Below are 26083 nucleotides of genomic sequence, written 5' to 3' on the forward strand. Positions count from 1 at the left end.
GTTGTTACATTTTTTTAAAAACTAATTGTTGATTGATTTGCCCAAGCATATGGTGTTTGTTGATACAAAACATTTAATGAGGAGTGTGTTTAGTTCCATGCCCACACGTTCCTGGGAGTCCTCGCCAATGCTGCAGGAACGCTGTGCCGGAGATATGACTACCTGAACTCGACGCAGCTTCAACCAAATGATGCACCCATTATGTGGCGGAGGTCAAGATTTGAACCCAGGGTGTGTTGCTTCTTCTGTGGTGCCATGAGACCCCCTCTGCTTCTCTACCACCCCCTCTTCGTATCTACTTTGATAGAAAACAAAGACACAAATGAAAATAAAACAAACAATAACATCAGAGACCTAACATTTGTGCTCTGATTGTGTACCAGGTAATCTCCGATGTGTTTATCCTCTCTGCTTTATGTAACTGTCAGAAGAGCAACCCTTGAAAATAGCATTCCTGACATTAAAAAAAGAAGAAAGAAAAAGAAAGGAAGGAATGAAGGAAGGAAGGAAGGAAAGAAAGAAAGAAAGAAAGAAAGAAAGAAAGAAAGAAAGATGAAGGAAGGAAGGAAGAAAAGAAAGAAAGAAAGAAAGAAAGAGAAGGAGGGAGGGAGGGAGGAAGGAAGGAAGAAGAGAAAGAAAGAAAGAAAGATGAAGGAAGGAAGGAAGAAAAGAAAGAAAGAAAGAAAGAGAAGGAGGGAGGGAGAGAGGAAGGAAGGAAGAAGAGAAAGAAAGAAAGAAAGAAAGAAAGATGAAGGAAGGAAGGAAGAAAAGAAAGAAAGAAAGAAAGAAAGAGAAGGAGGGAGGGAGGGAGGGAGGGAGGAAGGAAGAAGAGAAAGAAAGAAAGAAAGAAAGAAAGAAAGAAAGAAAGAGGAAGGAAGGAAGGAAGGAAGAAAGAAAGAAAGAAAGAAAGAGGGAGGGAGGAAGGAAGGAAGGAAGGAAGGAGGGAAGAAAAGAAAGAAAGAAAGAAAGAAAGAAAAAGAAAGAAAGAAAGATGAAGGAAGGAAGGAAGGAAGAAAAGAAAGAGAGAAAGAAAGAAAGAAAGAAAGAAAGAAAGAAAGAAAGAAAGAAAGACAAAGGAAGGAAGGAAGAAGGAAGGAAGGAAGGAAAGGAGGAAGGAAGGAAGGAAGGAAGGAAGGAAGGAAGGAAGGAAGGAAGGAAACTTTAGGGGTGCCTGGGTGGCTCAGTCAGTTGGGCATCCAGCTTATGCTCAGGTCATGATCTTAGGGTTCGTGAGTTCGAGCCCTGCATTGGGCTCGCTGCCGTCAGCTCAGAGCCTGCTTGGGAACTTCTGTCTCCCTCTCTCTCTGCCCCTCCCCCGCTCATGCTTTCTCTCTTAAAAATGAATAAACATTCAAAACAAAGAAGAAAGGAGCCTTCCTGCCTAAGATCCCTCCACCACTTACTAGATATGAGAGCTTGGGTCAGTTATGGATCCTTCAGCCTCTTTATCTTTTAGAGATGGGAGTAATTACCTCTACCCCACAGCACTGTCATTCATTCATTCGTTTGCTCAACATTATTGAACATCTAATATCAAGAATCATGTTACATGCTTGATATATACTCAGGAGAACAAACTGGGCATCGTCTCTGACCTCAGGGAGCTTCCTGTCCTGGATTAAATGAAATTATTTGTATAAAACTTTTAGCACAGAGCCTGGCAAATAAAACTTGCTCAATTAAAGTTAACATCATCGTTACTATTACTACCATGGCCCAGTCAGGATGTAAACACACATATCTTTGCCTCTGAAATCCTTTTTAATAAAATAGGGTTTTGTAGGGGCCCAACAGGAGACGAGGCTAGAAGGGGACTTAGGGATGTCCAGAAAAGACGTCAGACGTTAGGTTTTTAATATGTACGAGAGCAACCTGCACCCTTGTACCTCCCAAGCATTTTTAAGGTATTTTCACTCTCTTTCTCATGATCCATCCAAGCCAGATGTATTTTTAACTCTCCATAAACATACCCCTCTCTGTGGGAATAAATGTATTTTCCCTTGAATGTGGACCCCGTGTGTTTGATTTGCCTGGAAAGGTGTGGAAACCACCCAGACACGGTGCTAATGGGATGTGACAGAACTCGCAGCTTCCCCGGGCCTGGAAGGAAGAATGTTGACGAAGGGGAAGCTTAATGAGCTTCCACCCACATTTCAATTATCCTAACAAGCTGCCAAAGGAAGGCCTGTTTGCAGTACCGTGTTCTGGAAAGTTTTGACAAGCCCAGGAGGAATCTATCCGGGCCGGAGCTGCGTATGTCTAGGGAAAGAAAACACTCTTCCTCTGGGAGAGAGGATGACAAGGCCAGCTGGCAGTCAGCTTTGTCACCTAGTACTTGAGGGGATCCTTCTCCAACACGACACCCTCATTAGCTAACCCAGTACAATTGTATCAGCTATAATGCCACCACCATAATGCCACATAACACACAGCCATGAAACCTCAGTGGCATATCATGACAATTTAAAAAAAAAATTTTTTTTTTTAACGTTTATTTTTGAGACAGAGAGAGACAGAGCATGAACGGGGGAAGGGCAGAGAGAGAGGGAGACACAGAATCGGAAGCAGGCTCCAGGCTCTGAGCCATCAGCCCAGAGCCCGATGCGGGGCTCGAACTCACGGAATGTGAGATGGTGACCTGAGCTGAAGTCAGACGCTTAACCGACTGAGCCACCCAGGCGCCCCTCATGACAATTTTTAATCACGTGTCAGTGGGTCAGCTGGGCACTTCCAGTCATCTGAGCTGAGTATGGCTGAGTTCATACATGTCCCCGTGGTCAGGTGGGTGGCATTTTGCTGTTCTTGGTTGGGCTGCCTCGCTTGCCTGGGGCAACTGGGCTGACTCAGTATTTCTCCACACGACCTCTCATCCTACCCACGGGTTTGTGCATGGAGCAGCAGGAGGGTCCTAAGAGAAAGGCCAACATTATGGTGCAGGGTCTCTTGAGCCCAGGCATGGGAAAGGCATGGCGTCACTTCTGCTGTGTTCTATTGGTCAAAGCAAAAACAAGCTTAGCTGATAGAAGGGATGACAAAGTCACGTGGCAGAGAGTAGCTACAGGAAGAACACTGATTGGGTCCATCAGAGCAGTCCCACAACAAAATATAAATAGCAAGCACCATTACTGAATAGCAACTCGAGGCCTGTTTTATGTGTAGGAGAGGATATTAAACTGGGACGGTTTGGGTCTTGAATTCAGCCAAAGCCCAAGAGTAAGATGAGATGTTCAAACACCTGACATTTCAGAGCAAGATGCTGGCCTTGCAAAGATTCCCCAGGTGAAACTCGTTTTGTAACCCTTGATCCAACACCCACCTCCAGGATATGAAAAGGTTGAATTGAAAACTGGGGAGAGGATTTTTGGAGGGAGAAGTCCAGTGTGAGGTGATTCTCTGCCCCACTTGACAAGGGGAGAGGCAGTTACCCTTGTCTTGTGAGAGGAACTTTCAGTAGGTAGCTTGAGTCTGCTATGTGTTTCCTGGAGTCTGGAGGGACCAGCCTGACTCAGACCTGAAGAATGTACAGATTAGCAGACTGTGGCTAGAGCCTAGCAGGATTACAGGATGAGGGGAAGGGGTAGCAGTGGAAGCAGGTTCCAAAGATGTATGTGTTTCCCATGAGTCGAGTAGATAAAGGCATCTGCTGAGATGAAGGCATGTTAAAAGGAGCTCCCTGTTCCCAAAAGAAGCAGAGGGAGGCACTGATGTCTACCACTTGGCATGGGAGCTGGGAAGGACAGGGAGAAACTGAAGAATCCCCACCATGTCAGGGTACTGTGCCACGTGGAAGGCAGTAGAGGGGGACCCAAAGAATCCACAATGCCCCTCAAAGAAGAGACTTTTGAACACCTCCTGAACACAGAGAACTTTAAATACCTGCCAAGCAGTTTGTGCCAACACCAAATCGTGACAGTACGAGCCACAGAAATTCATTCCTGCCCTCGTCAATTGCCCCTCTGCTCCCTCAGGCCATTGGACAGCAAGCAGGAAGGAGGAAGAGACATAGGGAAGCCAACCTCCTTCCCCAATGCCTGAGCTGAGTAAGAGGAGACACAGAGCCACTACCAACCCCCACAAATACTATGCCTTTGAACTAGCAAAAAGATGCCACCTGAAAGAAGCTTTACCTCCATCTGTCTGAAATTTGCTCTAATATACTCTAACAGTTACCTGTTAGTGTATAACAAATTTTCCCAAAACTTTGTGGTTTAAAACAACATTTATGATTGCCTGGTCTCTATGGGTCAGGAGTCTAGGCACATGAGCTGGGTCCTCTGGCTTAGGATCTCTTACCAGATTGCAGTCAAGGTATCAGTTGGGCTGTGATCTCATCTGAAGACTAGACTATAGAAGGATCCACTTTCAAGCTCACTCACATGGTTGTTGGAGGCTGTTGGCCAGAGGCCACACTCTTCATTCCTTGGGCCTCTCTGTGAAATAACTCAACATGGAAGCTTGTATCATCAGAATAAGCAAGAAAAAAAAAAGCAAAGAGGAGAGTGTCAGCCAAATGGAAGTCAGTCTTTTATAATCTAATCTCAGAAGTGACATCCCATGACTTTGAATGTATTGTATTAGTTAGAAGCAAGTCACTAGGTCCAACCCCAAGGGTAGGAGATCACATAGGGTATAAATATCAGGAGGGAGATAATTAGGGGTCATCATAGAAGTCTGCTTCCACACACGCTGAATTCATTACAGCTACACACCATGCCATTGGCCAAAAGTCTGTTATAATAAACACACAGATCTCTAGTGTCTACAATATGAACAATACCCATGTCCTATGTGCTATGCAACCTACCAACCATATGTGGTTGCTGAGTGGAGATGCTTTAACATTTTAAAAACATTTTATCATGAAAGTTTTTGACCATTTCCGAAAGTAAAAGAAATAATAACATAAAATAATAACATAAAAGCGGCCATTCTTGTTTCACTTATGCCCCAATCCGTTCCCCCAAAGCCCCCAGTTGTTGAAAAGCAAATCTCAGACATCACACTATTTCATCTTTAGGAATTCAACACGAATTTCCATGTACCCAATTTACCATGACACCATTAACAAGAATCCCCCAATTTCACCGACTAATTCAGTCAGTGTTCCAATTTTTTCCAACTTCAGAAGGGTCTCTTTTACAGTTGGTTGGTTTGGGGGAAAGCTTCGACCCAGATTTTAAACCATTACTTAAGAATGGGCATTTTAATTACTGAGACGGAACTATCCTGAGGGTGAGAATGACTGCCAGGCATCAGTGTGGAAAAAAAGAAGGCTTCTTTTTTTGCAACTCTATCACATCCCACTTGCTCATCAGGACGGTGACACTAGGTTATCTGAAATCCTCAGTGTGGTCCATCGAGGTGGGTGTCAGAATCCTCATTTTTACACAGGAGAAAATGTAGATGCAGGAGAAGGAACTTGCCTCAGGTCACACCGCGATTACTTGATGTAGCCGATGCCCCAACTGAAGTCTGTCTGACCTCCCCAGGGGACTCTGGGAGCTGGCTATAATACTGTCATAGCTTCTAGGACAGGAAGATATCGCGAATGCCTTTTTACAGGACCATACTCTCCCTCGTGAAACCCTTTTTACCTGTTGTCGGCAAGAACCGAACCATATGGGCTCTTAGCTTTTGTTTCCTAATATTCAGCACAGAATTGGGTACATTGCAGGTGCCTATATATAAATGTAGCCCATATAAAGCCTGGCTGTCCTGCTTCAGCCCTGAAGCCACCATAGCATAGAACCCCACGCAAAGAAAAGCCCATTCTGACAGCCAGACAGCCAGTCTGAGGAGCAAAGTCATTCCACTGGCCCAGCCTCATCAGCTTTAGCTCCTTGACAATGGGGGCAGCTCGTGAAGCGAGCTGCGGCTCATGGGGGAGTGAGACAGATTCACGTCCCCACTGTAGACATTCACCTGAGAAAATGTGATTTTCTTTGCTTTCCCAACCAGGTGTTGGGAAGAATCTGACGGAGAAGCATTATTTCTTTTGATGGGGCAGCTGTGGTCAAGTGAATGGTACTCTTCCATTCTGGAAAGTCTCCGCAGAAGCAGGTCACCTGGCTCTGGAACCATCCATACACCCCACCCTCTTCTCTGCCTGACAAACTCCTAATCCTCCAGGGCTGGACACAAATCTCATGTGCTCGAGGAAACCTTCTCTGTCTTTCCAAATAGAGCGTCACCCCCCTCTGGTGTACCTATCCCACGTTCATCTGTCTGCCCCTCCAAACTGTAAGCCTGATAAACAAAGCCTGCGTCTGTCATACCTGGAACATAGTAGACAATAAGTATTTGTTGACTGATTGTTTCTTTTTATTAAAAAAAAAAAAAACCCACAACTTGAAAACTGCATTTACTGAATTGCTGAAACTGGTATTAAAAAATACCACGGAGCCCAGAAGGATTCTCTCCAGAAAACAAAGCAAAACTTGAAATTTACTTTCTTCTCCCCACTACTGTTCCCACCAAAGTCCTCTCCTCTATTTGGTCAACTTTTTAAACTCTCCATACCTAACCAAGCCAGGGGTTGGTGTTCACCATCTTTCTCTTTTGATGTAGCCTTTTCTCCTATAACTAACTTGGCCCTTCTGTCTCTTTTGAGTTCTTGCATTCACCCATTACCTAGATCCCAGAGAGCAAAGAAGGCCTCGAGAGTGAAAATCAGCCTACCTCTTTAGAAGGTGAGACGCAATTATAAACTCCTGAAGACACGAAATTTTGGCCATTTTGTTACCTGCTATGCTCTCAGTGCTTGGGGTAGTGCCGATCACATAGCTGGTACTCGATCAAGATCGTCACACATTTTTGTAGTTGCTAAGAGGATGGATGAATAAATAACAGGAGGTGTTTCGAGAGAGACAGGAAGCAAGGGAAAGATGAACAAAAACACCACATTTTTTTCCCCTCTATTTGGAGGTCTAAGCTGGGATGTTTGCCTGAAGAACCAAGTAGCCATAGCTGGTAGGACACAGCCCCTGGTCATTCTCGGACTTGAAGGGCCGTCTGCTGCTGAATCAGCAGGAGACAGCACTGGAGACGTGGGCTAGGTGCAGCTTGGCAGCGTGGTGGCAATTTAGCTGACAATTTCCTTCTATGTTTCAGCATAATTGAATTAGCATCCATGGAGACTGTCTCCCAGACATCGGCAAATGCAATACCGTGGAGAAGGCGCTGCAATTCATCTGGCATTATGAGGCATTGAATTGCCATCCAATCCCGCACCTCTCCTCGTTGCTTTGTGTGTGCTCGTTAGAGGAAATTAGGTGGATGCGATGAGCCTGGGAACAATTAAAATCTTCCCACTTAGGCGATTCCCAGCAGCGGTACCCAACTTCTCTTGATAAGCACTCAGGTTTGCTCAGCTAGTGTGCAAGCACGACTTTCTGGATGTGCTTTCTAATTCCGAGCAATGGATGACAATTCATTTTGCTTCAGATAGGGCTATGGACTGCTAGGACACAGAGGAAAGACAACTTACCGGGACAGCCATGATATGAGCCAACCAGAACAGCATCTGTAACGGACAGTGCCATGGCCGGGAGTCTTGGGGCTCAGTCCAACTGGGAAGAGTATTGCTCAATATGAGTCTATGCAATGGGACTTGATGGTGGACCACAGACAAGGGCCATGAAGACAGTACCCAACACAGCAAGTTAAGGTGAAAAGTTGGGAAGATTAGGAGCAGGATGAGTGGGGACTGAAGAGTGGCATTCGGGCAAATGGTTCAGAACCAAGGTTGTGAACATTAAGAGTGTGCTAGACTGAACGTACTTTGAGGCTAGGGGTGGCCACTTAAAGGACTGTGGTTTACTGGGTAGAGGGAATGGCAGTCAGCTGCTAGGGAGCAGAGTGGTATGGCAGAAAGAGCAGCTTTTGGAGAAATATGGATTTGAGACTGAATACCGGTCCTGCCATGTTTGATGGTTAAACCACTTCACTCCTAGGGTCTTCTGCCTCCTCGATAGAGAAAAGAAGACATCTATCTTGCAAGGCTTGGAGAGGCTCAGGGTTGTGCGAAGCGGTACTGGAGGTTATCATATGCATAACAGGACTTTGTCTTGGCTTGGGTTCCACCAGAAAGGGACTTTGAGATAAGGATTATAAGGACTGGAGTGCAAGCAGTTTCTTCGGGAGATGATGGAGGGGAAGCGGGAGGAGGAAGTGGGGAGAGAAAGCCAAGGAAGTATTCATGATCAAGCCAGAGAGCACTGTGAGCACCAGAACTCATCCCATGGGGAACTCCGGGATCCATGCAGAACACAGGTCTCAGAATTAGCTTAGTGAGGGATCTGGAAATTTTTAAAACCGACTCCCATCAGTCATTTGCTGAGGGCTGTTCGTTGCCTAGAGCTTCAGGTCTGCCTTGGCAGTGGGCAGACTTGCCTTCTTCATCTTCAGAGAAAGTCCCCAGGCACACGGATGCTGATACAGGCAGAGGGAAGCTGGCCTTTCCGCTCTGATGTGTTAAGTCCTGATGGGGTTCTGACAACTTCTGCCGGTGGGTGATGCATTGTCCCAATTTGGACCGGGTCCCCTAAGCAAGCCAAGAATGGAACAGGAGGTGCCAGTGTTCCCATGTTCCAAAGAGAGGTGCAAGACCTCCAACAGGGGTGGCAAACTATTTCGTGACCCTTAGCCTCTCACCAAGTTCCGGGAGAGTAGGGAATTGGAAGGGGGCTTTCATTAGACAGCATGGATGGAATGACACTGATCTCTCCCCAGCCCCACAGGGCAAGAAGGGCTGTGTTTCCCTCACCGGAAGCCCAGAGGGAGGAGCTTAGGAGGGACACATTAGAGCATGATTTGTGTCCTCTGAAGACTGGAAGCCCTACAGGCTGGAGTCTGACTTGTGCCTGAGGGATCTAAGGAACACAAGGCAGGCTGAAGAGGCAGCAATTCTCCCACCAAAGCGTTTTCCTTGGGGAAGGAGAGAGAGAGAAAGCACTGACCTGGGGATATTTGAAAGATGCTTTGCCTAACAAGGCCCTCTGGAGGAATGATGAGCACCCAGGCCATAGAGATGGACCGAGAATAACCAAAGCCAGAGGGAATGTCATTACTGGACAGTTAGAGCATTTCTTTTCTTTTTTTTAATTTTTAAAAATGTTTTATTTATTTTTGAGAGAGAGACAGAGACAGAGTGTGAGTGGGGGAGGGGCAGAGAGAGGGAGACACAGAATCCGAAGCAGGCTCCAGGCTCCAAGCTGTCAGCACAGAGCCCAACACGGGCCTCCAACCCACGAACCGCAAGATCATGACCTGAGCCGAAGTCAGACGCTTAACCGACTGAGCCACCCAGGCGCCCCTCCCTATACAGGTTATTTAGAGAAAGTATCCATCAGGTGTTGTATATCGAGAGCATCTGAAATGTATTAATAAATAGCAGGTCTTGTCATTATGAGCTGGGTGAAAGTTAAACCAGAATTCAGGCTGTCAGAGCTAACTCCCAGGGTGTTAAAACTTGCTGATCAGCCCTGGGCTGTACCAGCTCCTGGCCCAGTGGGAGGAAATGAATGACAGAGACCACGGTCTGTGTCACCAAGCAGAACATGAGGGGTCCCTGCACCCCACCACTGCTGTGGGGCATCAGGCCCAGGTAGGCTACGTTTGCTGTGTTCATGATGCTAGCTCCTGGGAGGGCATCTTGCTCGTTCCCACTGGACAGCAACTGTAGAAGGAGGCTTGCTCATTATTCTTCCTGAAGCTAAACCTCAGGATGGACTGAGGAGGGCAGTGGGGGTGGGAGCCAGGACTGGCTGCCGCCTACAGCAGCATCAGAGCACACGGCAAACTGCTCCCCTGGAGCTCAGATCCCAGGCAGGTGCTGACAAAATAAAATCAGAACTGAGACAAAGGGATTTCTACACACAACCTGTGCATTTCCAGCCTTCTTTCGTACTGGAAAGCGATGGAGATGTGCTTTCTCTATGCATGCATCACGGATCCACGGGAAACTTCTTCACTGAGCTATAGCTCTTTATTCTGCAGGACAGGAGCTCCTTGAGGGCAGGGACGGGGTCTCAAGTCCTTTTTCTGTCAACCAGGAGGAGTCTGTGAAGCAACCAAAAGCATTTATTTGGGGTCTTCAGGATTGCAAGCCAGGAGTCAGAATGGACAGACCTTCCAAGAGGGGAGTGAAGGCTCATCAAGGCAAAAACCACAAGTTTGCTTAATTTGTTTTGAAAGAATTATGACTGGTGCTGAGAGAGTTAAACTATCTACTACACAATTGGTTATTTAGTTAACAGAGGCTACATTATCTCATTTTGACTGACTCTCTTAGCAATGTTTATTTCACTTATTTCACTTTGGAATCTGATTTCGCATTTGAATCCCAGGAATCTAGCCTAGGGCTGGATACAGAAGGAGAGTGGGCTTTAAATTCACACAAATCCTGGTTTGAATCCTAGCTCTGCCACTTACTAGCTGTGTGACCACGGGTAGATCACTTCACCTCTCAGGGGGGTCAGCTCCGTCATCTGAAACATGAAGACAAAAATACCTACCTCCCAGTTGGGGGGAAACAGAACCATATTTAACGTGCTGGTTCCAGTGACTAGAGTGGTAGCTGCCATCATCATTATTTTCTATTGACATTGTCTCATTTCCTCACCTTTGTGTTCAGACAGCTCTGGTTCTCTTATAGAATTCAGTGCAAAAATGGCCAGATCTTTCATCTACTCAAAAGACGTTTCCCATTTTTGGTAAAAATCCTTAGTGACACAGTCCACAGACATTGTCAGAGCCGAAAATACTTTTTCATTATCAGATAAGAAGATCCCTTCTGCAGTCTCCTCATGCTCTAATTCTGCCTCCAGTTGGTCCTGAGGGAAAGTAATCTTGCATGACACTTCAGCTTTACAGCTAAAATCAAATTTAGCATCCCGGTTCCCAATGGGGCAAACCCAACATTTTCACGTGCTTCCCACATGTCAAAGAGAATAGACGCATCTTTTGTTTCAAGCCAAATTTCTCCAGGTCGGTTTTCTACATCGTAGTTTATTTGAGCCTCCGCTCTTCATCTGTGAAATGGAGCCAGTGAGAACGTCCTCTCTCATAGGGTTGTTCTGAGAATGGATGAATGGCCAGAGAACTCAGGTTAGTCACACTGTTGCTTCCACAGACCCCTGCTGTGTCACGGAGGAAATCTGTGGTTCCAGTCCATTGTGGTTGTTGGCCAACTTTCTGTCCAGACTCCATGGGATCAAATTTGCTCTGTTAAGCAAAACTGATCAACTTGGACACTTTTTGTGAATTCTGGCCAAATACCCCAACTGTTTAGTTTTTGCTCTCATTAACCTTAAAAATTAAACTGTCAGTTATTTTAGCGGCAAAAATGGGTTTATTTGGGGAAAAAAGCAGAGAATCACAAACCCAGACAATCAGGCTACGGCAAAACCACAAACAAGGGCCCGGAAGGAAGGAGAGGAACCTCTTTTATAGAGGAGAAGGCGAGGGGTGGGGAGGGTAGTTGGAAGGGCTGTTGTAAACAAAAAGTCCATTGGAGTAAACCAGGGGTTTGAAGTGTACTGGCTTCTCATTGGCTGAGCTGTGACTGTCTCTCATTGGCTGGGCTGTTGCTGAGGGAGGAGAGAATTTTTCTTCCTCCTATAGGATAGTAAAGTACTATCACTTGTCACTGTCTCTCATTCTGTTGGGTCTGCAATTGATTCTAAGTAGTAGGGTGTGAGAGCTCCCCCTGCTGGCCGTCTGACTCCATTTTAAGGAGGTTTCCTTTGACTAATTTTCACATTGTGGAACCAACAGAACTCTAAGCTACAGAAAGAACATGGAAGGGAAGCAGAGTGCTTTAGAGGCGTGGAGGGGACAGGCCACAGGGTGTGTGGGCGGGAATGGTTAGGGACAAGGCTAAAAGGAAGCAGGACAGGGCCGTGAAGGTGAAGCAGCTGGCTGCCAAGTAGAAGTGCTCTAATTCTCTCCTAAGCATCAGGGAGTGATCAGAACAGAAAAGGGTGCCTACCCCTTGTCCGACTCAACTCAACCTTGTCCGACTCAACCCCACGTGGCAAAGTGCATCTCCGGCATGGAAAGTGCCCAGAGAAGGAAAAAGGAGGGTCAGAGAAAGTAACAATTGCAGCTACCACTGTCTGAATGCCGTGCCTGCACCTTGAATATGGCATCCACTCACCCCTCCCGATAACCCAGCGAGGTGGGCATTATTATCCTCATTACACACAGATGGTCCTCCAGCCCTGAGAAGTGAGTTTCTCCACATCCCCCAGCTGCCTCTTTCTATCTGCCAGGCCTTTCATGTTTCCATCATTTATTCAATCTTCAACAATCATTTACTGAGTGTCAAACCCCCGTGTCAGGCACTAGGCAGGTTGGTATCAGGAAAGCAGAGAAAAGAGAGGATTTCAGATGAAGAGGTCCGGGGGAACAGAAGCCCAAAGCCAGAACCAGGTTTTGTTTCTTGCAAAGTGCCTGGAACAGTGGCGCCAGCAGCCTGTGCCCAAAGGCAATCAGACACAAAAGTAGAGCCACAGCCCCTGGCGGGGAGGGGGTATCACCTCATCCTATCAGAGAGAGGTAACTGTCCTTGAATCAAAGGCTTCCCAGAAGCACTCCTAGTAACAACAATCAGCAACACTGATTCTTGAGCAATTTGCTTTGTGCTGAGCAGTTTATAGGCTCACTTCACTGACACCAGCCCATTTAACCGTCACAGTGACCCTAAGAGGCAAGCAGGGTAATGGTCCCCATTTAACAGATGTGCTGAGGCCCAGAGAGGTGAACTCACCTGCCCAAGGATACACAGATCGGAAGAGGCAGAGCTGAGATTCAAATCCAGCTCTCCCCAGTTCTAAAGGCTGCTTCTGAACCTCCACAGGCCCGCATCCCTCCCACAGCCCTGCAGTCACGGACTCACCCCTCTTCTCTGTGGATAGGGGCTGACCACCCCAGGAAGGCTGTAGCAGGTGAGGGCTGAGTGGCAGGGAAAACAGCACTGGAGCCCTGCCACTTAGAGCTGTGCGACCTCCTGGAGCCTTGGTCCCCTCGTATGTAGAATGGGAACAGTATCATAGAATGGCTGTGAGGACTTCACATGTGACCTCACCCGCAGGAAGTGAGCACACTGTCCACACTCCACCCCTCTTAGGGGCCTCCCGTCCCATCGTCATGCCCCACAGGAAAAACGAAGGCAGAAGTCCCTGAAATGGCAAAGAAAAGGCCGCAACTCTCCTGCTACCACTAGACTGTGGGCCCTCGGGAGGAGTCTCATCTGTGTTTCCCACGAGACTGGTCACGTGACAGGTAGGGTTGCTTCTGAAAACGCGCATGCGCGCAAGCACACACACAGCGCAGGAGGGAAATACATCAGCAGGTTCTCCCCGGTTATCTCTGAGTTTCGGCACCTTATCTTTCTTTCTGCTTATCTGCATTTTCTGACTTTCCTATGATGCACATGTATTATTTGTGGCATTATCTGAGATCCTGAAAGACATACACCCAACTAGTGCTATAGGTTACCTCTGGGAAATAGGGATGAGAAGACCTAGTTAATGAGGGGAGGTCTTGGGGGGGGGGGGTTGTTTTTTGTTTTACTTTATGTACATCCCTACTTTTTGCCTTACTTTTGTAATTTGTTTTGAAAGAACGATATAAGCCACGTGGCACATGACGGCAGAAATAGCAAGAACATCACATGAGAAAGACTTGCCTTCCAATGCTGGCGAAGAGTAACCACTCTAAATCTCCGAAGTTCTCCAGCTGTAAAATTGGGGTTAAAATGCTGCTTTGTCAAGTTTGTTGTAAGGATTAAAAATAAGGGCGCCTGGGTGACTCAGTCGTTTAAGTATCCGACTCTTGATTTTGGCTTAGGTCATGATCTCAAGGTTTGTGAGTTCGAGCCCCACATCTGGCTCTGTGCTGACAGCATGGAGCCTGCTTGGGATTCATTCTCTCTTTCTCTCTCTCTCTCTCCCTTTCTCTCTTCCCCTCCCCCACTCATTCTCTTTCTCTCTCTTTCTCTCTCTCCCTCTCTCAAAATAAATAAGTTTTTTAAAAAACTTAAAAAAAAATAACCTGTGCATAAAAACCTCAGCATACAGTAAGTGATCAGTAATTGAAAGCAGTTATTAAGAGCTTTTTGTCTGTGCTTTTATGCTACATAAACAGGTGCTTCTCCAGGAACCAATATGGTAAAAAATAAACCCTTGCTAAGCACCCAATCAAAATTCTGCATCTCACTACAATGAAACACATTAGAAAATGTAAGGTGGGGGCCCCTGGGTGGCTCAGTCCGTTAAGCATCCGACTTCAGCTCAGGCACGATCTCAAGGTTGGTGAGTTCGAGCCCCATGTCAGGCTTTGTGCTGACAGCTCAGAACCTGGAGCCTCCTTTGGATTCTGCATCTCCCTCTCTCTCTGACCCTTCTCAGCTTGCACTCTGTCTCTCTCTCTCTCAAAAATAAATAAGCATTAAAAAATTTAAAAAAATAATATGTAAGGTGTGTCTGAAATAAAATATCCATCTACACTCTCTAGTATCAAATTTGATCCCTCAGTGGCCAAATATACTCAGTGGTCAGTGGTAGATCTTGGACTTCTCTAAGCTGGGCAGAAAAATCTGGAGTGTTCTGTTTTGTTGACTTTTATTTGGTTCTTTTTCTATTCCACCACAAAGCCTCCCTCTGGCTGGAAAATTCACCAAGACCCCCTCCGCCTCCCCAGAATCCCACGAGGAAGTGAGATTTGCCCCGGACACAATGGTGGAGCTGAGCTAATCTCGTCTTACATCTTTGGGAATTCGCTTGCCTGTTGACCCAGGTGCCCTACACATGCTCACAAAAACCTTCTGCCAAACTTCATTAGCCATTGAGGTTTCGGTGCCGTTATTCTGAGCCCCTTATTTTCTGGCATTAATTTAAAGCAACATTTTCTCACCTCCTTGGCGTGCTTCCATGAGTTGGAGGATTAAAAAAGGAATTGCCATGGATTTTGTCACAAATTGCCTAAAATCAAAATGTTTGGTTTCATCTCCTATTTCATTTCCAAATGATTAGCAGCCGCCGCCTGGAGCACCTGTTAGCAGGACTCTGAGACCATTCCCAGGCAAACAAAACAACCAAACGAAATAATCAACAACTGAAAAACACCACAGCCTTATCAGTTCATGGTTTCCACTAATGAGTTACTGATGTCTGTCATGGGCATGTGCTCAAGGACTGGTGACAATATCTGACACGCCAAATCGAATAAAGCATTTTTTTTTCTGTTCACTCCAAAGAAGCAAACTGGTGGGAATTTCATGTGGTGTGGTGTGACCATTAGAACAACTATTATTTATGAAGTGCCCCAAGAGCTAGGGTTTTTCCCGTACATAATACATCTTAGAACAACTCCTCAATTATCAGGACGGTCTTGCTTGCAAGGGTCAGACAACCAACCCACACTAGCTTAAGCAAAAATAGACTTATTTGGGCTCATGTAACTAAGAGGAGAACTGAGCTCAGCAACAGGCTCCAGAAACGTCCTCTCTCATGTCTCATTTTTACTTCTATCTATCTGTCTTTGCCTATTGGTCCCATTTCCTCCTACTATAGACAGGCCTGTTCCATATGAACAGGAACATGGCTGCCACGTTCCCAACAGGTATAAAGTGCTACTTTCTCCCAGCATGTGTATATCGGTTCCCAGGGAAAACTCTGGTTGGACTGTTTAGGTCGCATGCCTCTCTCTTGCAGCAATCACTGTTTGTGGTCAGATGATTTGGCCAGAATTGGGTTATGTTCTCATCCTTTTGACCAGAGGTCTGTGTCTGTTCACAGGAGAAAAGTTTAAAAAGCTTAATAAGCAGATAAAAATGAGGCACTATGAACAGTCGGGCAGGTTTCATGCTGCACAAGGGTGCCAGCTGAGGGGTAAAGTAGGAAATAAAATCCTGCCTGTGCTCTGCTCAGCCAGCCATGCACCCTGGCCCCCAGTACATCTGCTGGAAGAAAGGATGCTTTTTTCTAATTCCTGCAAAGGTGTCACACGGGGTAGCGACGGCTTTGGACAAAAACAACAGTTACTGTAGGCCACTACAAATTCTAGGAAGTAAATAATGATTACCTCATTTTTTTTTTTTAATGTTTACTTATTTTTGAGAGAGACCGAGACAGAGCACAAGCAGAGGTGGGGGCAGAGAGAGAAGGGGAGAGACAGATCCGAAGCAGGCTCCAGGCTCTGAGCTGTCAGCACAGAGCCCAACGTGGGGCTCAAACTCAAACCATGAATGAGATCATGACCTGAGCCAAAGTCGGACACTTAACTGACTGAGCCACCCAGGCGTCCCAATGATTACCTCATTTTTAAGATGAGGAAACGGAGGTCCACAGAGGTAAAGCGACTTGCCTAAGGCTATATAGCAGGAAACGCCAGATCCAGGATTTGAACCCAAGTCTCTGGCTCCAAAGCCCATGCTTTCCCTGTAATAACTCATCAGCGACCTGTGGGGAGTGGGGGGTGGGGGCTCCCCCTCCTACCTAATAGCATGAGGAAGAAGTGAGAAAAGTGGATTCCGTGTGCCTCTTGTCTCTGAAAAAAACCCAGCTATCCCCATGGGGATAATCTAACTAAGAAAAACAAGCCAAGCCCAAGACAAGACACTTCACAAAAACTGTTTGCAAACAGCTTGGAAGTCATGGTGTTTCCTTTAAAAAGGTAATTTCTTGCTTGGAACAGTGAGAAATTAGATGCAATCTGTTTTGATTTCTTCCCAATTTAGGACACGCTTTAGTGACCAATCTGAAGACATGCCAGCATCCTTCTGTCTCGAGGATATGTTAGTTTCGTTTATATCTCTGTTCATAAAGGACATCTAAATCATCCCACAGGAAAAGCGGCCCAGAATTGATAGAGCAGACATGGAGACAGACTGAGCTGCATCTTTCTGGATATTATTATTAATAAGAATAATAATAATTGCCATTCACTGGGCATTTACTGTGTGTCATGTCTGATACTAAAGACATCCATCACCACACAGCCTTATTAGAAAGTCAGGGGAGGGTTATTTGGGCTACTCAACATCTGAACACCCTTTCTTGGAGGAAAATCCTCCATTGGGTGATTCCTGGCAGAAGCTTGACCTGTTCCCTCCACAAAACCAGAAGAAATCAAGAGTTCCATGAGCTCCCCCACATCCTTCCAGAACATTCCATGGTTGCTTAAGTTAACCGGTGTCTGTTTCCATTCTTTGCATCCAAGCATCCTGCTATATAAAAGTGTTCTTGGGGAGCCTGGGAGGCTCAGTCAGTTAAGCATCCAACTGTCAGTTTCGGCTCAGGTCATAATCTCACAGTTTCGTGAGTTTGAGCCCCACCTTGGGCTCTGTGCTGGCAGTGTGGAGCCTGCTTAGGATTCTCTCTCTCTCTCTCTCTCTCTCTCTCTCTCTGTCTTCCTCTCTCTCTACCCCTCCCCTACTCAAAGTGTCCTCTCAAAATAAATAAATAAACTTTAATAAACAAATAAATAAATAAAAAATCAAAGTGTTCTTATCCCCATTGTACCGATAAGACTCTGAGACTCGGAGAGAGTATAAGACTGGGTCAAAGAGTTAGAAAAGCTAGAGAAACGCAGAGCAGAGCTCCCTGAAGGCGTAAGAGAGGCATAATGTTAGCTATGAATACGAGTTTCATCCTCTGGGGGACCCCTGACAAGTTATTTCACCTCTCTCTGGGTCTCAATTTCTTCATGCCAAAAATGCAGATGATTATGCCAGTAACACAGAATTCCTGAGAGCACTAAAAGAAGTCATCAAAAGAAAAGAAAACAAAAAGAAAAGAAAAACAATCATGTAGGTATTGCTCTCAACATCAGGTCTGGCACACAGAAGGTGCACGACACCCGTTAGCCATTGTGTCTGTTGTATCTGTTATTATCGTTTGTGCTTATTAACCTTTTCTATCGTGTCACAAGCGGGGCTTAGCTGACCATCTAGTAGGACTGTGTGCTTTACCTTGTCACCCCTTTCACCCCCCAGAGACGCGGCTGAAGGAAAGCGGAGGGTGATTAATAAGTCCACCAGGAGAGGTATTCTACCTCTTGGCACGGGGGTGACTTCTGAAACCAGACATTCACTCTGGTTCTGTGTCTCGGGGGACCCCAGCACAGACTGGCAGAGGCTCAGCCAGGGCTCATCGATCACGCTAATGACGATGGATTTCCACCCTTTGCCACTTGATCACCAGCTGCCCAGGGTTTTATCACCATTTCCCAGGGCAGAGCAGGCCACCCCCCCCCCCCCACAACTCCTGCCCACGAGGGCCTTTGTTTCTTACTCCCTGTCACCCAGAACAGAGCCAATTAAAGAACTCACTCATGTCTCCACCCTCCACCCCTTTAATTACAAACAGTGCTGAGAGTTGAATAACACAGAACAAAAGACAGATTTATTTACCCCAGGATATAAACAAGATTATCAGAAACAAGCATTCAGAAGCCCTTAGCTCCTGGGAGAATTTTAATTTGCTGACCCCCTGCCTTACAGAAATCTCGGGTTTTTTTTCACATAATTATAAAACCCCAAGAGTCTCGCCTGCTTGAGTTGTTTGTTGGCACACATTCACCACCCTGGCTCCTTGCTCTCATTGGCCAATCTTAAGTATCTCCACTGGGGCTTTAAACCAGGCTCTTTTGGAGACAATGCAGGAAGCTTGAAAGAAATTCTCTTTTCCTGGTGAAATTGTCCTGTTGTGGGCCACCTAGGATGACCAAGGCACACAGACAGGAGCAGAGAGGAGGTGACGTTTCATTGGCTTTTCGTTACAAATCATTTAAACTCACATTGAAATGGCATTAAGCCAAAAAAGGAACGTACCGGCTCCTGTAACTGAAAAGGTGACCATTAAAGCTATGTTCAGGTACAGTTCAATGCAGGGGCTTCAAGCATGTCACTGAGCTCAGGCTCACTCTATACCTCCTCTCACCTGTGTTTCTCTGTTGGCTTCTTTCCCTTGGGAAAGAAGGTCCCCAGTATTCTCAAGTCTCCAACCTATCAACTCCTAGAATTGAGTGCCACTGGATCAGTTTTGATCATGTGCCCACACTTGAACCAATCACTGAGGGAAGGAAGAAATACACTGTTGGCCAGATCTGGGTCACATGCCCAAGGCTGTATATGGAGTATAAGACCAATTCTATTTGAATCATACAGACTAAGGATGTCAGGTGGGTGAGTCCCCAAAGAAAACTCTAGGTGCTGTACCCAGAAGATGGGAGATGGATGCTGGGCAGATGAAAACAATGGATGACCAACAGAGTATTATGCTGGGGTAGAGATTGTAGAAGACAATCTTCCCGGGGCAGCTTGGAAGTTGTCCTTTAGCATCTATTATGGGCTGAACTGTGTTATTCCCCCTCCTCCCCAGTTTATATGGTGATGTCCTAACCTCCAGGACCTCAGAATGTGACCTTATTTGGAGACAGGGTCTTTACAGAGGTAATCAAGTTAAAGAGAGTTCATTAGACTGGGCTAAGAGCCCAGTCCAATATGACAGATATCCTTATGAGACAGAGAAGTTTGGACACAGACACACATACAGGAAGAATGTCATGTGAACATGAAGATAATCATCTCTAAACCAAGGACAGAAGCATGGAATGGATTTTCCCATATAGTCCTCAGAAGAAACCAACCTTATATTGATACCTTGATCTTGGATTTCTAGCCTCCAGAACTGTGAGACATTAAGTTTCTGTTGTTGAAGTCACTTAGTTGTGGTGGGGTTTTTTTTTACTGTTAGTTTTGTTTTTGTTATTTATGACAGCCCTAGAAACTAATACAACATCCTTTGAGGAAGATGTCAAGCCAGGTGGTTGGCTCATGTCTCACTTCAAGCCCTAAGAGACTCCTAAGATCTGCCCCTGCCCCTGCCTGCCCAGACTCTTGCATGTTGCTAGAGCTTCTGCTACCATGGTCATTCTTCATTTTGGATACCTATTGCCATATGGGTTTTCACTGCTCAATACAACATTGATTCCAGTGTGAAGCTCAGCCCTTTTCCATACCTGCCACACATAAAAAGAATCCACTCACCCAAAACATGTCTGTACACTTTGCTGAAGTCTTGGAGTAAGGAGGAGAAGATTAAATTGCAAATTCACACAAAGCTTCAAAACTGAACAATGAGAATTCATGTTTTCCACTCATTCATTCATTCATTCATCAAAAAAAATTTTTTTTGAAAGCCTACTTTGTGCCAGACTCTGAGGCATGAGAAGACACAAGATAGACAAGACCTCTGTATTCATGGAACTTATACTTTAGCTGGGAACACATATGATAAGCAATTAAATAAGCAAGAGAATTTTGGAAGGAAATGTCAGGAAGAGAATAGTAGGGTTGAGTGGACACTTTGGGGATGACATTTAAAAAATTTTTTTAATGTTTACTTATTTTTGCGAGAGAGAGACAGAGCATGAATGGGAAAGGGGCAGAGAGAGAGGGAGACACAATCCAAAGCAGGTTCCAGGCTCCGAGCTGTCAACACAGAGCCCGACGTGGGGCTCAAACTCATGAACTGCAAGACCATGACCCGAGCTGAAGTCAGTTGCTTAATTGACTGAGCCACCCAGGCACCTCTGAGGATGATATTTTTAGCAGGATTGACATCTTTAGCAGGAGTTGGGGAGTCAGGAAATACCTCTCAGAGGGGATGAAAGTGGGAGGGGCTAACTCTAGAAGAAAAGAAAAGGAGCGAGCCACACGGAGGTAGAAGGCAGAGAGGATGGGAGAGCATTCCAGGTATGGAAGCACTTGCACTTGAGAGGGTGAGGGGAGGGCTCAGGGGTGGGGGGGGGGTGGCGGCCAGGTTAGGAGAGTGGCCCCAGATCTCTAGAACTTCCTTGGGTCTTAGCAAATTCCCTTCCTTACCTAGTTCTGTTATTCAGAGGCTTATTCATCCGGAAGCTGTTGAATATGCCCCAGGTTCTACTCGGTACCTTCTGCAACACGGTTGCCCAGTACAAATATAACACTAGTCACATATGCATTCTTAGATTTTCTAAGAGCCACGTTTTTTTAAAAGGAATTAGTGAAATTAAATTTAGTAAGATATTTTATTTCATTTAATATACAAAAAATATTGTCTTTTGACATGTAATCAATATAAGCACTGTTGAGAAATTCTGACATCCTATTTTTTAGTACTGTCTTTGAAACTCACATGTGTTTCATACTCACACCACATCTCAGTTTGGACTCGCCACATTTCAGGTGCTCAATAGCCACAGGAGGCTATGGCTAGTGCATTGGACAAATTCATCTCCAACCATCCAATGGGAGGAGGAAAGTTGACCTTGAGGAGGTTCTTTTCAAGAGTGTAATAGCACAGTCCTTCAGGCACACATGGGCTACAATGTGGGAATGTCATCCTGACCTCACTCTCATTTCTCTTAACCTCAGCCTGGGGGGAAAAAGGTACAGTAACAATAGTCAAAGTGTCCAGCAGAGAGCAAAGGGCCCACCATCTGCTGGTGGGCCCCCCTTAAAGGAATGGAAATTCCCACTGACTGACAGGCATCCCGGAATGAGGTCAGGCAATGAGGATGCGGAAAGGCAGCCTATTTCCATAGTTGAGCTATTGTCGATAGCGCTGCTATAAACATTGGGGTGTATGTGCCCCTATGAATCAGCACTCCTGTATCCTTTGGATAAACTCCTAGTAGTGCTATTGCTGGGTCGTAGGGTAGATCTATTTTTAATTTTTTGAGGAACCTCCATTCTGTCTTCCGGAGTGGCTGCACCGGTTTGCATTCCCACCAGCAGTGCAAGAGGGTTCTACTTTCTCCACATCCTCGCCAGCATCTGTTGTTTCCTGAGTTGTTAATTTTAGCCACTCTGACAGGTGTGAGGTGGTTTCTCATTGTGGTTTTGATTTGTATTTCTCTGATGATGATGGATGTTGAGCATCTTTTCATGTATCTGTTGGCCATCTGGATGTCTTCTTTGGAGAAGTGTCTATTCATGTCTTCTGCCCATTTCTTCACTGGATTATTTGCTTTTTGGGTGTTGAGTTTGGTAAGTTTTTTATAGATTTTGGATACTAATCCTTTATCTGATGTGTCATTTGCAAATATCTTCTCCCATTCCATCGGTTGCCTTTTAGTTTTGTTGATTGTTTCCTTTGCTGTGCAGAAGGTGTGGTATACACACACACACACACACACACACACACACACACACACACACACACACTGGAATACTACTCAGCAATGAAAAAGAATGAAATCTTGCCATTTGCAACAACATGGATGGAACTGGAGGGTATTATGCAAAGCAAAATAAGTCAGTCAAAGAAAGACAGGTATATGATTTCACTCATATGTGGAATTTGAGAAACACAACAGATGAACATAGGGGAAGGAAGAAAAAATAAGATAAAAACAGAGAGGGAGGCAGACCATAAGAGATTCTTAAATACACAGAAAAAACTGAGGGTTGCTGTAGGGGAGGTGGGTAGGGTGATGGTTTAAATGGGTGATGGGCATGAAGGAGGGCATTTTTTGGGATGAGCACTGAGTGTCATATGTAAGAGACAGATCACTGAGTTCTACTCCTGAAGTCAAGACTGCATTGTATGTTAACTAACTTGAATTTAAAGAAAAAAGAAAAGACAAAACAAAAGAAAGGCGAACCTTAGGCTGGGAGGCGAGTGGGATGAGCTCCCATGCAGGCAATGCTCACAGGGTAGGGGGAGCTCTGTAAATGCCCATGGAGTTGGGTCAGTGGGTTCTGAGCATGTTACCTCTAGGAGGTACATGGAACATTCAGTCTTGGAACATCCAGTCAAGTCAGCATAAAAATTGCAGCCTGTTCTTGCTGCCACCATGGGCAGCAAGGTCTGTCCTGTGCTGGAGGGGAGACGCAGAGGGCAGAGCGGCAGCAGCTGGAGGCAGAAGGAAGGGAGCTGAAGCGGAGAGAGCAGTGCCTCATGGGAAATGTGAAGCAGTGGTCCAGAGAGCCGCACTGGCTGAAGTGACAAACAAGATGAATTTGTGAAACATGCATGTGCTCCCGGGGGATGACGGGGGAACCTGATTTTACAAAGGAAAATAAAAAGAAAAGAGGGGGTGGAAATAGAAAGGAAGAAAGAGAAACTGGAAGGGAGAGAAGCTTCTAGAAATGGAGTGGGATGAAAGCCTGAGCATCACAATTAAGGCCTTAAAAAGAAGAGCAGCACCACAGACCAGTAAAATCTGGGCCCTGCTGGTGAATGAATAAATGAATGAATGAATGAATGAATAAAAAAATCCGTGTGTCCAGTTGCTGATCTGAGCCCTTTCCGTGGCTCATTTAATTTACTCCTCACGACAACACTGAGGCCAGTATGATTATTTCACTTTATGGATGAAGAAGATATTGAGGCTCAGAGAGGTTAAATAATTGATCAAGGTCACACAGCTAGGAACTCATACAGTCAAGAATTGAACCTGATTCTGCTCTTAACTCCTACACTCAAACTTGTTAAGAGGTGTTCTGGAGAACACCAAAAGGTCTCTGTTACAAAAAAAACCCACACACATAACAAAAAACAGGGGGAGAGGGAAGGAGGATGGGAAGTTTAACCAAATAAAATTGGAAAATGTGGCATATTGTCACCCACTTGGAAAGTCACAGAACACAGGCAGGAGGCTGTTACAGGCTGTTCTGGTTACCTATTGCTGTAAAACAAACCAGCCAATGATGGTTATTTTTATGTGCCAACTTGGCTAGGCCACAGTACCCAGGTATTTGGTCAAACACTTATCTGCATGTTGCCATGAAGTGGTTTTTTTTTTTTTTTTAGATGACATTAACACTTAAATCAGTAGACTTTGAGTAAAACAAATTAATCTTCCATAATACGGGTGGGCCTCACTCAATCAGTTGACGGTTTTATGAGAAAAAAGACCAATCTCCCTTGAGGAAGGGACTTCTGCCCACAGACTGCCTTGGGACTCAGGCTGCAGCATCACCCCTTCCATGGGTCTCCAGTTTCCAGTCTGTCAGCTTACCCTGCAGATTTTGAACATAATATATTATGTTCAAAATATATATATTGTTAATATGTTATTGTTCTGTTTATCTAAAGCACCCAGACTAATACCTTATATATAATGTAGTATATAAGACTAATAAGACTAATACCTTATATACATACCTTATACTTATATATAATTTATACCTTATAATACTAATACTTTATGTATATATAAAGTATATATATATATATACACACACCTGTATATATACTGTATATACCTGTGTGTGTGTGTGTGTGTGTGTGTGTGTGTATATAATCGTTTTTGTTTCTCTAGAAACCCAGACTAATACACAGCCCAACCTTAGTGGTTTAACTTTTTTATGCCCATTAATTCTGTGGCTGAGGATTCAGACAGGGCACAGCAGGGACCCCTCATCTTTTAATTAAAAAAAAATTTTTTTTACATTTATTTTGAGAACCAGAGAGGGACAGAGTCTGAGCAGGGAGGGGCAGAGAGAGAAGGACACTCAGAATCGAAAGCAGGCTCCAGGCTCTGAGCTGTCAGCACAGAGCCCGACGTGGGCCTCAAACTCATGAACGGTGAGATCATGACCTGAGCCGAAGTCGGACACCCAACCGACTGAGCCACCCAGGTGCCCGGGGACCATCCATCTTTACTCCACCATGGCTGGGGTTTCACCTCTGCCGCCTCCTCTAACAGCTGGAACTGTAACAGCTACAGCCAGGAGACGCAGTTCCCAGGGAGCTTTGCACTCACCTGTCTGGCACTGTGGCAGGATACCCAGAAGGGTGGACTCAGCTGGGACTACTGGCCAGGGAGTATACCTGTGCCTCTCAGAACAGGGTGGTTCCATGTTCCAGGAAACAAGGTTGAAGTGGTATATGTTCTTTTATGATGTAGCCTAGGATGTCACACAAAGTCATTTCCACCATACTCTGCAGCTCTCAGATTCCAGGGGAGGGGACAAAGTCCCCACCTCTCAACAGGAAGGGTGTGAGAAATTTCGCGGCTAAGTTGTAAAACCTCCACAGAGGCCTTAAAGCAAAAAAAAAAAAAAAAAAAAAAAAAAAAAAAAAAAAAAAAAAAAAAAAAAAAAAATCTGTTTAATCTTACTTAACCTGACTTTTCTCAAGATTCCACTTATCTATAGTCACAGGTGAAATTGTGCCCTCCTCCAAAATTCAGATGTTGAAGGGGCACCTGGGTGGCTCAGTCGGCTGAGCATCCAGCTTCGGCTCAGGTCATGATCTCACGGTTCGTGGGTTCGAGCCCCGCATCGGGCTCTGTGCTGACAGCTCGGAGCCTGGAGCCTGCTTCGGATTCTGTGTCTCCCTCTCTCTCTGCTCCTTCCCTGCTCATGCTGTCTCTCTCTCTCTCTCTCTCTCCTTCAAAAATAAATAAAAACATTTTAAAAAATTAAAAAAAAAATTCAGATGTTGAAGCCTTACCCTCAGTATCTCAGAATGTGACCTCATTTGGAAATAGGGTCAGAGCAGATGTAATCAGTTACATTTAGAAGAGGTCATACTCGAGAATAGTGGGTCCCTAACCAGCATGACTGTGTCCTTATAAAAGGGGGAAATTTGGACCCAGACACACACACGCACACGGGGAAAATGATATGAGAAGATAAAGGCAGAGGCCGGGGTTATGCATCTCATGAACCACCACATGCTAGGAGAGAGGCATGGAACAGATTCTCACCGCCCTGAGAAAGAACGAGCCCCTGCTGACACCTTGACCTTGCACTTCTAGCCTCCAGAACTGTGAAGGAATAATACGTTCTGTTGTTTAAGTCACCTACTTCCTGGTTCTTTGTTACAGCAGCCGGAGCAAACTAATACTTCATTTGTGCTTTCACTCAGCCAAATTCAAGACCTTTCGCAGCGCAGCCGCCACTGACTGCCAATGTGAACTTCAATTCCTTTAGCTTCCCCTCACTTTATGTTCCCTGAAACTACATTTTTTGGTGAGGATTAAATAAAATAATATACACAAAATATCTAGCAAATGGGAAGTGATCAATACACAGCAATCCCCTTCCTGCACCTGTCTGCCCCCTCCTGGTCATTCTGCCTTG

General features: G+C 45.4%; 1 long non-coding RNA gene across 2 annotated transcripts; it reads right to left on the minus strand.

The window, feature by feature from the left end:
• Window positions 1–92: 92 nt before the first annotated feature.
• LOC122232773 lies at window positions 93–24855 on the minus strand. 2 transcript variants are annotated; one of them, XR_006210167.1, is made up of 3 exons: window positions 24760–24855; window positions 4294–4454; window positions 93–454 (listed from the first exon to the last, which is right to left on the minus strand). It is a non-coding gene; the product is annotated as an uncharacterized LOC122232773 (long non-coding RNA). The 2 variants fall into 2 exon arrangements; XR_006210166.1 differs by lacking the exon at window positions 93–454 and adding an exon at window positions 2720–2908.
• Window positions 24856–26083: the final 1228 nt, after the last annotated feature.

The sequence above is a fragment of the Panthera tigris genome, chromosome D3 (assembly GCF_018350195.1).
Source record: "Panthera tigris isolate Pti1 chromosome D3, P.tigris_Pti1_mat1.1, whole genome shotgun sequence".
In the NCBI taxonomy this organism is placed as follows: Eukaryota; Metazoa; Chordata; class Mammalia; order Carnivora; family Felidae; genus Panthera; species Panthera tigris.